Source organism: Zeugodacus cucurbitae, chromosome 6, assembly GCF_028554725.1.
Source record: "Zeugodacus cucurbitae isolate PBARC_wt_2022May chromosome 6, idZeuCucr1.2, whole genome shotgun sequence".
NCBI lineage: Eukaryota > Metazoa > Arthropoda > Insecta > Diptera > Tephritidae > Zeugodacus > Zeugodacus cucurbitae.
The window spans coordinates 26,841,871-26,858,872 of NC_071671.1; positions in this window are offsets into that span (position 1 = coordinate 26,841,871).

Genomic DNA, 17,002 nt, shown 5'->3' on the forward strand with positions numbered 1-17,002 from the left:
CTCTCTATAGCTCCATATTTAAACGAATATTCTTTATAACTTCTTAATTAATTCTCTAACTCCAACGTAAATCTTTGCTTACGTCCTCGCTTACGTTTACGTATTATGTTAGTGCATTAAATTGCAGTAGTCGTGCATACCAATAACACATAGATCAACGTCATTGACATTGTTGCTTCTTGTTTACACACAATATCAGTTCGACGAAGTTATTCGCCTAATCTACTATCAATCGGCACTGACATACACACTACTTTATTGCTGAATAGCTGAGTGGACTTCGCTTTTTTACCGTTGCCAATTCGGCTGCATGCATTTTTTCACACCTGTTCGCATTTAGTTGGTGGCGAATTTCGAGTGTGACGAGGTGGTTTGGTGGAGTAATTAAAATTTGTGCGTAAATGTCAATTAGCGAGGAATAGAATTAATAATGAAATGATCGTGAGTGTAATATTGTTACGGGTAGTGTTCAGAAAATATTTGGAAAGTGTTGCAATAATATTTTGCGGTGCAAAAAGTGATTGGAAAGCGAGGTGTGTTGTGCTATTAAGGTGTTTATGAATTTGAAGACAGGCTTGTCAATTTATTTCTCTTGTTCGAGGCAGAGAGAAAGAGGGAATGGAAGAGAGAAAATGCGAGTGCTTTGGTAAGTCTAATGTAAATGAAAATACTAGTAATTGTGTATATAGTATTATTAAAGATTAGTGAAGTGACTAAAATTAGTCTAAGAAAATATTTATCGATAATTTTTGGGTTCGATTATATATCGATTACTTTATACATATGTACAAGGTAAAGTATAAAGAGTGGTGTAATGTTATGATAATAAATTTGGCGATGTACTTACGCTCTGCAGATATCGATAACTTTATATAATGAGCGCGAGAGGTATTATTAGAGCTGTCTATTTGTAAAGGAAAAATCAAAAGTAAAATTCTGAGCTATGAACCTTAAGGACTAATGGGTGCCTAATTCCAGTTTCTTCATATTTTCTATTGATAAATTTATCTAAGACTAAAAAAGCTGGTTTCACAAATCTTTTATTGATATGGTTTTTTTTTGATTTTGGCTATATATCGATAACTTTCTATAAGCTCAAGGATAAAATCTGATAAATCTAAATTGTCAAAATATCGATAATTTTTCGATTATATATCGATAACTTTATATACACTTTAATGTGAAAAAAGTATGATAATATATTATTAGTAAAAGTACTTGGTGGCAGAAATTATTTTTCGATATTTTTAAGTTTATAAATATTTCGATAACTTTATATACACATTATATATTAGAGTGTGATAATGTATTAGTAGCAAAAATACTTGGTTACACAAAATATTTAAACAATATTTCTTAAATAAAATATATCGATAAATCCACGTAAGTTATGAATATTAGCTTGTCAAAATATTTATCGATTAAATTTATATTTTAACAAGTGTGTAGAGTCGCGTAAAAATATTATCGCAATTCTAGTTCACAAATACTTATCGATAACTTCATATTAGTTTATAAATGATAATAATTAGTATGTCAAAATAATTATCGATAATTTTTCGACTATATCTATGTATGTATGTGTGGAGGAGGATGGGATCATGTGTAGAAGTTCACGCAAGTGAGGAAAGTTTTTGATTGTCACTCACTTGGGAGTGGCCAGGAACGATTCTTTTGCATATGACTCAAGCAGCTCACGACTTCCGGTTTTAGACCAAGTATCCCCTGGGTAGCCAACAGACATCCGTTTGAAGGCGAGCTAAAGTGAGAAGGCGAAGCCCGCTTATGCGGTTGTGCGTAGGGTTTGGGACCCACCACATAAAAACGCCCCCCAATGAAAAATCTACGAAAGCCTCGGATGAGACACCCCCCTTTTGATGACGACCCCTGCAAACGTTTTAAGGATAATGATATAAGGGCATGCACCTGGAATGTCCGGACCCTTAATTGGGAAGGTGCCTCTGCCCAGCTGGTTGATGTCCTCATACGACTTAAGGCTGACATCACCGCCATCCAAGAAGTGCGATGGACGGGACAAGGACGGAAGAAGGTGGGTCCTTGTGACATCTACTACAGCGGCCATATAAAGGAGCGCAAATTTGGTGTTGGATTTGTGGTGGGAGAGAGACTCCGTCGCAGAGTCCTGGCATTCACCCCGGTGGATGAACGTCTAGCCACAATCCGCATCAAAGCGAGGTTCTTCAACATATCGCTGATTTGCGCCCACGCCCCAACGGAAGAGAAGGACGATGTGACCAAAGATGCTTTCTATGAGCGCCTAGAACACACCTATGAGCGCTGCCCCCGCCACGATGTAAAAGTCGTGCTTGGTGATTTTAACGCCAGGGTGGGTAAAGAAGGTGTCTTTGGCACAACAGTCGGAAAATTCAGCCTCCATGACGAAACATCGCCAAACGGCCTGAGGCTGATCGACTTCGCTGGGGCCCGAAATATGGTCGTCTGTAGTACCAGATTCCAGCATAAGAAAATACATCAAGCTACTTGGCTGTCTCCTGATCGAAACACGCGGAACCAAATCGATCACGTTGTGATAGACGGAAGACATGTCTCCTGTGTTTTAGACGTGCGTACGCTCCGAGGACCAAATATAGTCTCGGACCATTATCTGGTCGCAGCGAAGATACGCACCCGCCTCTGTGCAGCAAAGAATGCCCGTCAACAAACACAAGGAAGGTTCGACGTCGAAAAGCTGCAATCGCAACAGACAGCCACGAAATACTCTACTCGACTTGCACTCCTGCTCTCTGAGAGCACTCATCAGCATCTCGGTATAAGGGAACTGTGGAACGGCATCTCAAACTCACTGCGTACCGCTGCAGCCGAAACAATTGGTTTTCGGCAACGACAAAAAACAAGCTGGTACGATGAGGAGTGCCGTCTCGCAGCGGAGAGAAAACAGACTGCCTACCTCGCAACATTGCAAACGACCACAACACGTGCGGGATGGGATAGATACCGAGAGCTGAAGAGGGAAGCGAGACGCATTTGCAGACAAAAAAAGAAAGAGGCCGAAATGCGTGAGTACGAAGAGCTTGAGAAGCTGGCAGACAGAGGGAATGCTCGAAAATTTTATGAAAAAATGAAGCGACTTAACGAAGGTTTCAAGACCGGAGCATCCTCATGTAGAGACCAAGGTGGTAATCTGGTAACCGATGTCCAGGGCATACTGGGATTATGGAGGGAACACTTCTCCGACCTGCTGAATGGCAGTGAGAGTACAACACCAGGAGATGGCGAACCCAATCCCCCAATCGATGACGATGGAACAGATGTTCCATTACCCGACCATGAAGAAATTCGAATAGCAATTACCCGCTTGAAGAACAACAAAGCAGCGGGGGCCGATAGATTACCGGCAGAACTATTCAAATACGGCGGCGAAGAACTGATAAGGTGCATGCATCAGCTTCTTTGCAGAATATGGTCGGAAGAAAGCATGCCTGACGATTGGAATCTCAGTGTGCTCTGCCCAATCCATAAAAAGGGAGATCCCACAATCTGCGCCAATTACCGTGGGATCAGCCTCCTAAATATCGCATACAAGGTTCTATCGAGCGTATTGTGTGAAAGACTAAAGCCCACCGTCAACAAACTGATTGGACTTTATCAGTGTGGCTTTAGACCTGGAAAATCGACAACTGACCAGATATTCACCATGCGCCAAATCTTGGAAAAGACCCGAGAAAATAGGATCGACACACACCACCTTTTTGTCGATTTTAAAGCTGCTTTCGACAGCACGAAAAGGAGTTGCCTTTACGCCGCGATGTCTGAATGTGGTATCCCCGCAAAACTAATACGGCTGTGTAAATTGACGTTGAGCAACACCAAAAGCTCCGTCATGATTGGGAAGGACCTCTCCGAGCCGTTCGATACCAAACGAGGTTTCAGACAAGGTGACTCACTATCGTGCGACTTCTTTAACCTGATGCTGGAAAAAATTATAAGAGCTGCAGAGCTAAACCGAGAAGGTACAATCTTCTACAAGAGTGTACAGCTTCTGGCGTACGCCGATGATATTGATATCATCGGAAGCAACAACCGCGCCGTTTGTTCTGCTTTTTCCCGCATGGATAAGGAGGCGGAGCGAATGGGTCTGGAGGTGAATGAGGACAAGACGAAATATCTCCTGTCATCAAACAAACAGTCGGCGCATTCGCGTCTTGGCTCCCACGTCACTGTTGACAGTCATAACTTCGAGGTCGTAGATAATTTCGTATACCTGGGAACCAGCATCAACAACACGAACAATGTCAGCCTCGAAATCCAGCGCAGAATAACTCTTGCCAACAGGTGCTACTTTGGACTGAGTAGGCAATTGAACAGTAAAGTCCTCTCTCGACGAACCAAAATCAAGCTCTACAAGTCACTTATCATTCCCGTCCTGCTTTACGGTGCAGAAGCTTGGACGATGTCAACATCAGATGAGACGACACTAGGAGTTTTCGAGAGGAAAATTTTGCGCAAGATTTATGGTCCTCAGAACATTGGCAACGGCGAATACCGCAGACGATGGAACGATGAGCTGTACGAGTTATACGACGACATTGACATAGTTCAGCGAATAAAAAGACAGCGGCTACGCTGGCTAGGTCATGTTGTCCGAATGGACGAAAACACTCCAGCCCTGAAAGTGTTCGATGCAGTACCCGCCGGAGGAAGCCGAGGAAGGGGAAGGCCTCCACTCCGTTGGAGGGACCAGGTGGAGAGCGACCTGGTTACACTTGGGATCTCCAACTGGCGCCGAACTGCAAAGGAGAGAGACAGGTGGCGCACTATCGTCGATTCGGCTATAACCGGCTAAACGGTTGCAACGCCAATCACATACATACATGTGTGTAAATCGATAACTTTATAAATAATAACTATGACTGTAGAGTAGCCCCACAAAATATTGTTCGTAAAGCTATTTGGGTTCATTACATATTTAATCGATATTTTTATTCAATCGTTCATATTTTGATAACTCCATAACAGTTTCAGAAGTGTGAAACGTAGTGATACTTCAATAGATCATTATTAAGTCTAGTGTCAATAGGCACATACTAAGAACACCCTATTCACATATTAATACAATGTAGGGCCTCTAACGGTAAACTCTCTACGCACAGCCAGACATTTAATAGTCAATACCACGCCAAAAATAGCATTCAAATGAAAGTGAAAATTTTATAAGCAACATCTGGTCGGGGTTTTCAACACAATGTGGTGATTGAAGCACTTTTCTTAGTGTTTATGACATGATAAGGTTGAAGTGCCTTAATATTTAAAGAGTACATTGAAATATTTTCATTAATTTATTTTTGGAACTGCAACTTGTTGGCTCTACAAGTGGATGGATGGGCTTCAAACATGTATATGTAGTATACATATGTTTTGTGTTTTAGATATAAAGGTGTTATATAATATGAATATGTATTATACTGGTCATCTAAACTTTGGAGAGTGGCGAACCGAACATAAGTAACTGGTGTAAGAATTTGTCAATGCAAGTTTTCCTATTGAGGTGTTCGATTCATCAAATTTTAGCTCGTTAGATCTGACCTATCTTATACTCCTGAACAAATTAAAAGAGAGTATATAGAAGTGATATAATCGTTTAATATTCTATTGTTATTTGATCATACCAGTATAGAGATTTATACCAATTTCTGTTCGATTCGCCTTTTTGTAAAATAGAAGTGAAATATTCAATTGATATTCTATTGTTATTTGATTATACCAGTATAGAGATTTATACCAGTTTTTGTTATTTGATTATACCAGTATAGATATTTTTACCAAATTCTGTTCGATTCACCTTTTTCCAAAGTTTGCCAAATAGAAGACTACAGTAGTTCGAAATTTTTTGAAGTAAAAAAAATCAAATTTACAACAAAACATATTAACCTAGCTCCGGAGAGTCAAAAGGTTCTCTTATAAAACTATATTCATAAAAATAAACATTTAGTGTTGATGTTTAATGTGTCTGCCTAATTTTATGATATAAATTTTGAACCATAAAACTACAAACAAAGCGAAGACTAATATGTCTAATTAGTAAAAAATATACATATATACATACTAAGTAACAGATACTATGTTCACAGTCTATTTGTTTTTCCGTTTGATGCTTGGTTTTGCGAAGCTATAAAACTGAAAATAGTACAAAGAAATGTATGTATTTATCTGTTGTTGTTTCAGAAAGGAAACCATAGCCTTTAAAGCATAAAAAATTTTAGTAATTGGACAGCATTTTATGGTTTATTTTCATGTCAATCCCTTCGCGTTGCGTTATAAATAAACAAACGATTTTATGCTCCAAATGTGCTCCACTGTTTTCGCTTCGAAATATTGTTTACGTAAGCAACAATTGTTTGTTTTTGGATTTACCAGCTGTGAAAGTCAAAGGAGCACACAAAGACTTTGCGAATGGTTCGACTAATAAAGGTAATGTGATGATCACAATTTAGTTCAGTTGGGGAATGTCTTTAGAATGATTTTATTTCTCTAAGCTGATGGAGGGAGGGAGGTATGGAGTGATTTATGTTCGATCTAACATTGATTGATTTTATAGATGGAAATGGAAGGATTCTGGAGCCGTCTTTTGATCTAGTTAACTTTTCTAAATTCCTAATTTCCCATTTGCCTAAAATACAAATTTTAATTCTTTTTCCCGAAACAACTTTCTACGTCCGGCTTCTTCGGAATTTACGATAAGGAGATTTCAGCTAATTAACCATCAAACCGCTTTACTGTTTCTAGCTTCAGTATTCCATTTTATTCGAAGTCACAGTGCTAATCGCGCTTTAGCAATAATCCCTTTATATCTCTTTATGGCTTTCAGGAACATTTAACAGAGCTAGCAGGTCTCAGGCACTTTCTATATAGAAGGAGCGGATAGTCAAGACATTTCAAAGAAAATCTTTTAACTATAAGTTCTCAATCCTTCCAAGCCTACTTAAGACTTATAATTTTTTAAAGCTTTCGTAAACAATTTACTGAGAGAGAGGGCTGAATTGCCAATTTATTTAGAGAAAGTGGATTTGAGATAAGCTCAAAACATTAAGATATGTATTATTTCGAGATAAGCTCAAAACATTAAGATATGTATTATTTCGAGTTCTTGTATACCTACGCAAAAAAAAGTTCATCAGAAAGCTAGAAAAGCTTTTAATGAAAGCTCTCATTCCTGTGAAAGTTGCTTAAGACTTACATATTCTTTAACTGTTCGACTATATACCACTTTTATTAACTGAATATTAATATTTTTAGAGAGGGAGATTGTCACCCCTCATATTAGTTTCAATTCAAGTTTTTGGACTCTGTTTTTTTTTACTACAGGGTACCCAGTTTTAAATGTTCGGCTGATTCGTATGTATTTGTGTATGTTTTTTCTTTTCAACCCGAACGCATTTCGTCTCATCTCATCAATGTGCCTCTGATTTACGAGTACACATAATGATTGATCTTAGCGCCCAGAAGACCATATACTAATATGCATATATATGCACTCGTAATCTACATATGTGTATGTGTGTCTGTAGATCTCACTGTACACCGCTTCTTTTGTTTACGAAGTCATAGCTATGTGAAATATACATTTACATACAAATCATATATGGTATATACGACTGTGGGTATGTTTGTATGTAGAGACATATTTGTCTGTACGTATGGGTGTGGTCTACGTTTTCTAAAGTTCCAGATGTTGCAGATGTCGAAGCAAGTAATTAAACCTTTAGAACTGGGTAGTCTTACTAGCATGATTTTTAGCGCTTGTTTGCATTGAAGATCCGGCGTGTGTGAGTCTATATGTCAGTATATAAAACCTCAATGCAGTTAGTTAATGTGAGTTGTAGGTTGATTTTATTGAAGCGTAGAAGAGGAAGAAATAAAAAATAAGAAAAAATAGAATATAAAAAAATAAAAGAAAAATAAAAAAAAAAATCAAGGAGACCCTTTATTGAATAAGAAAATTTAAAAAAAGTAAAAACGAAGGAACACAAAAGCACATACATTTTTTTTCAATATTTCTTTATTTATTGAATCTGCTTTGTTTAAAGCCTAACAATAAGTATTAAAATCTTAAATCTATTTACAACTAAGTAAGCTCAAGAATGTGTTTGAGCTTTTTGGCAGAACGTTGCTCTTTAGTAGGCAGGTAGATCTCTTCTTTTTAAACGAGTTTGATTGGAATGTACCAAGGCATTTGCCAATGGGTTTGGATGTTCACGAAGTTTAGAAATATATTTCTTTCTGCTGTCCTCCATTTCTTACATTTCTACATCCTTAACTTCACATTCATTTCTATGTATATTTGCATGTACTTATGTATGTATGTATATGTGTACAAGCATTTCCTCTTTACGGCCTCCGTCGTTGTAGATTCAACTGAATGCATGAGTGGCATTACAACTTCCATTTAATTTAATGTCAGTCCAATAAAATTGCAGTTTCGAATAGCAAAAACAAAAATAACAAGAACTAACTAAAGACACGTGAGTTGAAAATTGCCTACTGTGTGTATTTTTGCACATATGCTGAAACAAATTACGCACAACAATACACAAGTACATACATGAATACAAATATACCTTCAAATGCACATAGAACACATGTGTACTTAGAATTCGCAATATGTATGTACATATATATATATGTATGTATATATGTTTGTATTACCTTTAAGCGCCTAAGCGCATCGAAAAGTCAAAGGCAATACTGCCAATAGCCCAGCCATGTTCATTGTTCTAATACGAGCCTACAACTTCAACACAAATTAGGGATCAACATTGGAAATACAATTTCATTGCCACGTACGCAAGTTATAGGCTGTTTCACGTTGGACACGGTTGGTCACCACATGTGCGCTAATACAAGAGAGCCTCTTCAGCTCAGGAACTTGTGGAAGCAGCGTGTAGTACGTCCATTCATCCATATTTGGCAGAACACTTCACACAGTCTAAGGCTAACAATGCGAATGGGAAATCTATTTTCTTTACAGAAAGAAAAACCCGAAGGATGGCGGACAACTAAAAACTAATGGAACTAATGGAATGGTCTGAAGCGATGGCATAAGCTATTTTAAAAGTGTGCTAGAAGTCGCTATTTGCTTCTTTTACCACGTGCTAGTACTTATAAGATGTGTCACGTGAGAAAATGTAACTAACATTATAAGACATTTCGTAAGTTAGGTTAATTTGAAAGTTCTTGGAACACACATGGACTCTTAATCATATACATATGTACATATATAGACTCAATAAATCATAAAAAGAGTGAAGTACTAAGGTCGGTATCCAATTAAGTATAAAACGAAGTATGTATTTAACCATCCGTGGTCTCTTTGGCTTATGCTCCTCTATCTCTCATAGAACACCGCTAAAAATGTCGACAAATAAATTTAACTGAACTTTGTATGCTAGCTTACGACCCGAGATTTCTTGCTATTTGTCTCATGCTCACTAATTTCCAATGTATATTTACTTAAAAGTAGTCCGATAGAGTTTAATGTACTCTTATCAGGGAGGAAACGGGTCGGCTTTAGTATACCGTCCCACGATTTCGGGGTTAAAATGGATATGGGCGGATAGAGGAGGATCTCCAGATCACGAATATATATAATTATTGCCGCCGCAAACTTATAGTTTCTGAGTTATTTGCAATTTAAGATTTAAAATTAATAATTTTTAACTCGTTATTTCTCACTGTATATTGAATTTTCCACATATATTTTGCACTTTAAATATATTTACACTTCACACATTTGTTTATAAATATTTATTTTTAACCAATTATATTAAAATATGCTGTAAATAAGCATTTTACTTTTTGCACAATTTTGTTTATTTTTACAATAAAAAAGGGTTGCATTCTGACACAAAATAGGTGTTACCATATCACATATTTTGTAAACGAATTATAAGAATCACAATAATGAAAAAGAAAGATTATATCCCAAATACAATAAACATAATGCATGTAATGTGTAATGTAAATTATTTTATTATTTCCCATATTTTGATAATATCCGGTGTTGGTTCGACCAGGGTTATTTTTTTGAAGCGCGGCCAAAGGCCGCCAGTGCAGAAAGTAGTTGTACGCGAAAAAACTTTCCATTTCCCTCTCTTTGATAACTCCCGGTGTTGGCTCGACCAGGGTTATTTTTTTGAAGCGCGGCCGAAGGCCGCCTCTGCAGAAAGTAGTTCTACGCGGAAGAACTTGTTATTCCACCTCTTTGATAACTCCCGGTGTTGGCTCGACCAGGGTTATTTTTTTGAAGCGCGGCCGAAGGCCGCCTCTGCAGAAAGTAGTTCTACGCGGAAGAACTTGTTATTCCACCTCTTTGATAACTCCCGGTATTGGCTCGACCAGGGTTATTTTTTTGAAGCGCGGCCGAAGGCCGCCTCTGCAGAAAGTAGTTCTACGCGGAAGAACTTGTTATTCCACCTCTTTGATAACTCCCGGTGTTGGCTCGACCAGGGTTATTTTTTTGAAGCGCGGCCGAAGGCCGCCTCTGCAGAAAGTAGTTCTACGCGGAAGAACTTGTTATTCCACCTCTTTGATAATCCCCGGTGTTGGCTCGACCAGGGTTATTTTTTTGAAGCACTTATAAATTTTGAAACCTTGGTATTTTTTTGTAGTTAGAATGTTTACTTAATAACTATTTATTGGGTATTTGTTTTCTTCATTTTGGGAATTTTATTCATTTTGATTATTTTTAATCGATGCATGTGGCAACACTTATGTTCTGTCATCTTGCAACCGTTTTGTTATTTTACAAATAAACAGAATTCTGCATAAAATTAAATGTTTATTTACAGCAAATTTTGATATAATTTGTTAAAAATAAATATGTAGAAACAAATTAATGAAGTGTAAATATATTTAAAGTGCAAAATATATGTGAACAATTCAATATACAGTGAGAAATAACGTGTTGAAAATTGTTAATTTTAAATCTTAAATTGCAAATAACTCAGAAACTATAAGTTTGCGGCGGCAATAATTATATATATTCGTGATCTGGAGATCCCCCTCTATCCGCCCATATCTATTTTAACCCCGAAATCGTGGGACGGTATACTAAAGTTTTCCCGAGGAAACTATTATTATTTTTCAAACTAATAGTCTGGAACATTTCGGTATATGATCTGAAGTTGAGATAGAACCAATATCTCAACACTAAAAAGTTCACTTATTTTACTCGGGTTTTGATTAATCTAATACACTCGTTAGATAGACAATTTATATTTATATTTGGCGTGTGAACCGCTTTAAGCGATTATAGCCGAATCCACCAGAGCGCGCCACTCGTTTCTCCTTTTTGCTTTTTGGCGCCAACTGGAAACACCAAATGAAGCCAGGTAACTTTCCTCTTGATCCTTCCATTGGAGTGGAGGTCGTCCTCTTCCGCGGCTTACTCCAGCGGGTACTGCATCGAACAATTTCAGAGCTGCAGTGTTTTCATCCATCCGTACAACATGACCTAGACAGCGTAGCCGCTGTCTTTTTACAGACACACAAACCTCTCGTAAATTTGCCAATCGCTGGAAATTAACGAGCACCTGTGTAGTTCTAGCCCGCGGTAAACCAAGAACGGCTCTTCCAATAGGTACATATACGGTGAGATTAGAGGCCATGCCAGACGCAGGTTGCCAAAGCTACTTTAAAGTAGGCGAGGAGAAATCATCCAGTACTTCCTCCTTAATATCCAGCGTTCACCAGACTAAGGTTAAAACACCTCGGTAGGCACATCCTAGCGAATTGGCTGGAGCTATGTAATATAGTCCAAACGCTTTGTCGAATCGTAGGGTAGGGTGGTTGAAGCTGTATAAGTGAGATTTTCTGCGTTTGTGAAGACCTAGATTGATCCTTGACCTAACTTAATCTAATGTGCTCGCAGATATTATGAAAAGTTTTGTATAGCAAGAACGTTTCGTTCCAACTTATCTTCTACTACTAGTAAGCCGTATTTGCTTTGAATTTCAAGCCTAGAACTTTTCAATACTCATCTTTCTTTCGTTTCTTCCTGAGACCAGCGTTGTATTTTCATTCGTATTGTTATTGATTTTAAATTTGTTTACTCTCACTGGTCGCAGATTTAACTGTCATCAAGATTGCAATAGGTCTTAATAAGACCGATTTTTGTTCTTATAGAGACTAATTAAACGAAACATAACGGACTAACTTCGATATACGAACCTGGCGAGTATAAATCAAGCATTTCACCGCAGGATTACTATAACTGTGACGCCTGATGTACTGTAATTAATCTGTTGAAGGTTGAATATATGTATATATGTATTCTTTACATTTCTAAAGTATATAAAAAAGAACTTGACTCCTCCCCAGAGAGCTGAGTGAATGCGCAACCACTTTTTATGTGACATATCCACGTAGAGCTGTCGTTTTTATTTGCCACGCTGAATTATGTATACTCTTAAATGAGACTATGTATATATGTATGTATGTATGAATGTATAAAAAATGAGAAAAATGTACTTGCGGTTTATAATTTCACATTAGTTGTTATACTTAACTTTGAAATGTTAATTTTGAATCGTAAATCACCGGATACGCCTTCATGTCTGGCGGTGTGTGTGTGCATGTTTAAGTGTATTTAGGAGTATATGAGTTTCTGCGTGGATATTGACAGCAAAGACAGCCGCGCACATGTGTGACTGTCACGACATACTGAGAGAATGTACATATACATACATACTCGGTAGTAGCACTTGTGAAGTGACATTGATAATAATGTACTCATAAGAGCGATCGTCGTTGTTGTACAGAAAATAAAATTCTTGAATTTTTATTACTTTTTCCACACTACATAAAAGAGTAAGCTGCTGAATTTTAGGAGTTCAGCTTCAGTAGCTCATCATAGCGCTGGACCGGTTGCCAGGAGCATGAGCTGTTGTATATTTTCGTACTTAGTAACGCTTTGAGTTCTTTCGAAGGCAAAATAAAATTTCAAATAAAATAAAAAAAATTTTCACAAATTGTTTGGCAATTAAATATTTAGCTTAGTTCACAACCATTTAAATTAAGCGTGGACATGCTCCGAAGCTATAAATCACCTGTTTCGATCTAATGTTGGTTGATCTCGGCTTCGGGAGCTATCTTAAATGAAGTAAAGTGCGTAAAAGTTAGTCTACAAGTTGTGAATAACGCAAAATTTTTATAGGCGGCTTTGGAATATTTTCTCCACTTTCTACGTTCTTAAGATTTATTTGAAAACTTTCCAAGCCACAGTTCAGCGAAACGAGCTTTCAGTTGTCGCTCTTTCATTACACTTATTCATTAAGCAATCCATTCCTCTTCTATAATCCACCAAATCTCATTTGTGTAGCTCACCTGACACAATACAGCCTTAATAATATTATTATTGCATTTGACTTTTAACCCTTTCGCTGTGTGAAAATGCTACCCGTCTTTTTACATAACATGGCACAGGTACGCACAAAATCCCATAACGGTCGTCTATCGTCCATGATAAAGTCGCGGGGTTGTCCCTCATTTGGGATTTACAATGATTAGCGTACTTTCCGCGTGGGAATTCGCTGAGTCATTATATATTTACCATCAATTAGGATTATAAAATATGAGAGGTTTTCAGAACTCCTCTCATTTCATAGGTGAATAGATATACATAAGTGTGCGTGTGTAAATATGTATAATGCTATGGCATTGCTATTTTACGTAACCATAAATAGATAATGATTTGACCTTGACTTAAGCAATCATAAGTATTACAATGATTTTTGGCATATTTTTACATTGAAATTGTAAAGTAAATAAATATCAGACATGTTTAGGCTTTTGTCGTCATTGTTGTTGTTGCAATGAAGACTGATATTTTTAAAGTAAACCAGTTTTTATTAACAGTATAAAGTGTTCAAAAGGTAGCGAAGTCTTCGATTCTTAACTAAACGACTGTCTTTTCAAAAATATCCACATGAAAACAACAAAAAACAAGTAAGGAAGGGGTAAGTTCGGTTGTGACCGAATATTTTATACTCTCGCAATTTATTTATTTAACTTTATTAATATTATATAATACACAATTTGACCCACATATTCGTCATATATGCGGTATAAAGTCCATTGAAAGTTGGAAACCCTAATATTAGGTTAGAAGCACCGAGGTCCTCATGTTCGATATGTGGGCTTTGAAAACCGATGGTCCGATTTCGGCGATTTTTAGAAAGGGGCTGCTATACTATAAATGCTGTATTTATGAATCTGTAGGAAGTAGGCGTGGTTGTGAACCGATTTGGCCTATTTTCACAACATATCATTGGGATCCAAGGAAAATATTACAAACCGAATTTCATTGAAATTGGTCGAGTAGTTTCGGTGATGTGGTTTTTGACCCATAAGTGGGCGAAATCACGCCCATTTAAAATTTTGTACACCATTTTGAGTGCAGCTCTTCGGTACCTTCTTTATAATGAAATTTAAGGTTTCTGTTGGTTTCCCTTACTCAATTAAAGCATTTTTAGTAGTTTTCAACATAACCTTTGTATGAAAGGTGGGCGTGGTTTTAATCCGATTTCCTCCATTTTTGGACTATATAAGGAAATGGCTGCAAAGCACGACTCCTGAGAGTTTCGTTGATATAGCTTTAGTAGTTTACGAGATATATAGAAAAACTTAACAGGAGGAGGGCCACGCCCACTTTCCAAAAAAAATTACATCCAAACATGCCCCTTCTTAGAACAATCCTTTGTACCAAAATTTCATAGCTTAATTTATGGCTTAGTTATAGCTCTTTATGTGTTTTTAGTTATCGCCATTTTGTGGGCGTGGTAGTGGTCCGATTCCGCCCATCTTCGAACTTAACCTTCTTATGGGGCCAAGGAACATGTGTTCCAAGTTTCATTAAGATATTTCAACTTTTACTCAAATTACAGCTTGCACGGACGGACAGACAGACATCCGGATTTGAACTTTACTCGTCACCCTGATCACTTTGGTATATATAATCCTATTCTAACTCGTTTAGTTTTAGGACTTACAAACAACCGTTAAGTGGACAAAACTAGAATACTCTCTTAGCAACTTTTGTTGCGAGAGTATAAAAATAATATTTTTCCAAAGCTAATTTATTATAAATTTTGTGATAGTCTAAATCACTATAACATAACATTTCCGCGCATTCACTCATAAGTCAGTGGTATAAGCGTTCTCATGAAAGTCACTTCAGTTCGACTGGAATAATCGAGAATATACCGTGACAAAATATAGTCAAACACCAAATTTTACAAATATTTTATATCGTTACAACAACAACTTGTATATTTTTATTTTTATGTAAATTAAGTACACATCATTCGAAAGTTTTTTTTTTAATAGTAAAACATTTCAATTAATTTTTTATTCTATTTTATTTGATTTAATGTGCTCTATAAGTCATGTACGGTGTGGTTGTGTTGAAAACAAAATTTTCGCACAATAATTTATCTTGTATACTGAATTATTTCAGTGCATTCTGTAACTATTTGGTGATTAGCAAGACATCTTTTACGCTCCATTTAGCATTACCAAATATCTTTCCTTCGCATTTCTTGTGTTTGTCCGTATACTTTCAAATATATCCTCATCAAAGGTAAAAAAACTAATGTTTGGTATTGCAATATCCTTAGCTGAAGAATTAAATCAGCAGAAGGATGATCTTCACAGCCTTTTTACATGCGTAGGATCGTGCATTAAGTATGACTAAACCACAATGACGTAAGGTCTGCAGTATCATTCCAGCTTAAAATGTAAAATTTCCACATTTGGTACTTCTACTAGTCTGATACGAACGTTTCATTAGTAAGACACGCCGGTACAGCCATATTTTTATTGCAGCTGATAGCTGATATAAGCCAACATAGGGACTGATCCAGAAACTTTTAATCGTTGCAATTTATTTCGTCCTTTCCACGCTCGGATTGGCTTCAATAATGTAGGATGCAAACAGTATTCTCGCTTTATTGATACTTAAAAGCTGAGGCTTGCATTAATGTTTATTTATAATTAAATTTATTAATTTTTCTAAACCAATTGGCGCATTAATAAAAACTAATATTTTTTCAAAACACACAAAATATTTCAAAAATTGATCAGCTACTTGTGCACCATTTGAATAAAAGTAAACTAATGTCTACTTCGCCATTGCAATTACCAGCAATATTCAATATATTTCTTCCTTTTGTTTTTGTTGTTATACGAAAGATCATTGTGCGAAAGAGACAACCATAGTTTACTCAGTAATGACGTCATACGGCGAACAACGATGTATTAGATGGCATTGGTAGCCATTGCTTGCTTGATTGTTGTAGCTTTCATACGTATGAACAAAGCCTTTAGCAGCAACAAATACACTGCATGACAAGAGCCAATCACATTCGTTCAATTTGTTATGCTTGCTTGTATGTTTCGTTGCACATTTTTGCAATGGCGATGAGTAAACTAGCAGCCGTGAGAGAGTATGCGTATAGAATTCAGTTATTAAATTCAGTTAAATCGGCATATATAAGTAAGGGTTTATGTATATTTGAAGGTCGGCATTTGTTATGCTTGGTATTTTTTATATATATTACCTAAGGTTAATGCCTTGTTACTAGGGTGTGCAAAGTTTTCTACTCGTTCACAAATTTGGCTTTAATGCATATATTTATACTCTTTTTCGTGAGATATAAATTGATATATTTTTAACTGAACATTTACATCAATAAACATTGTCTCCAGAAATTGTTATGGGTTTTATAGTTATATCAATTATTAAAAACATAATAACAATTGTCATTTACAAATAATATAAATGCACAAGTTTACAACGCCAGCTTCTTTAGGGCTAAAATTTATCAAAGGTTAGGAGGAGTAAAAATATAAAGATATAATTGAGTGTCCAAAATACTAGGTAATATGATCGAATTTGTACAAAAATTGTATTATTTAAGAGTACTGGTAGCTCTAAATTATAATATTTTGTTAGTCACTCGATTTA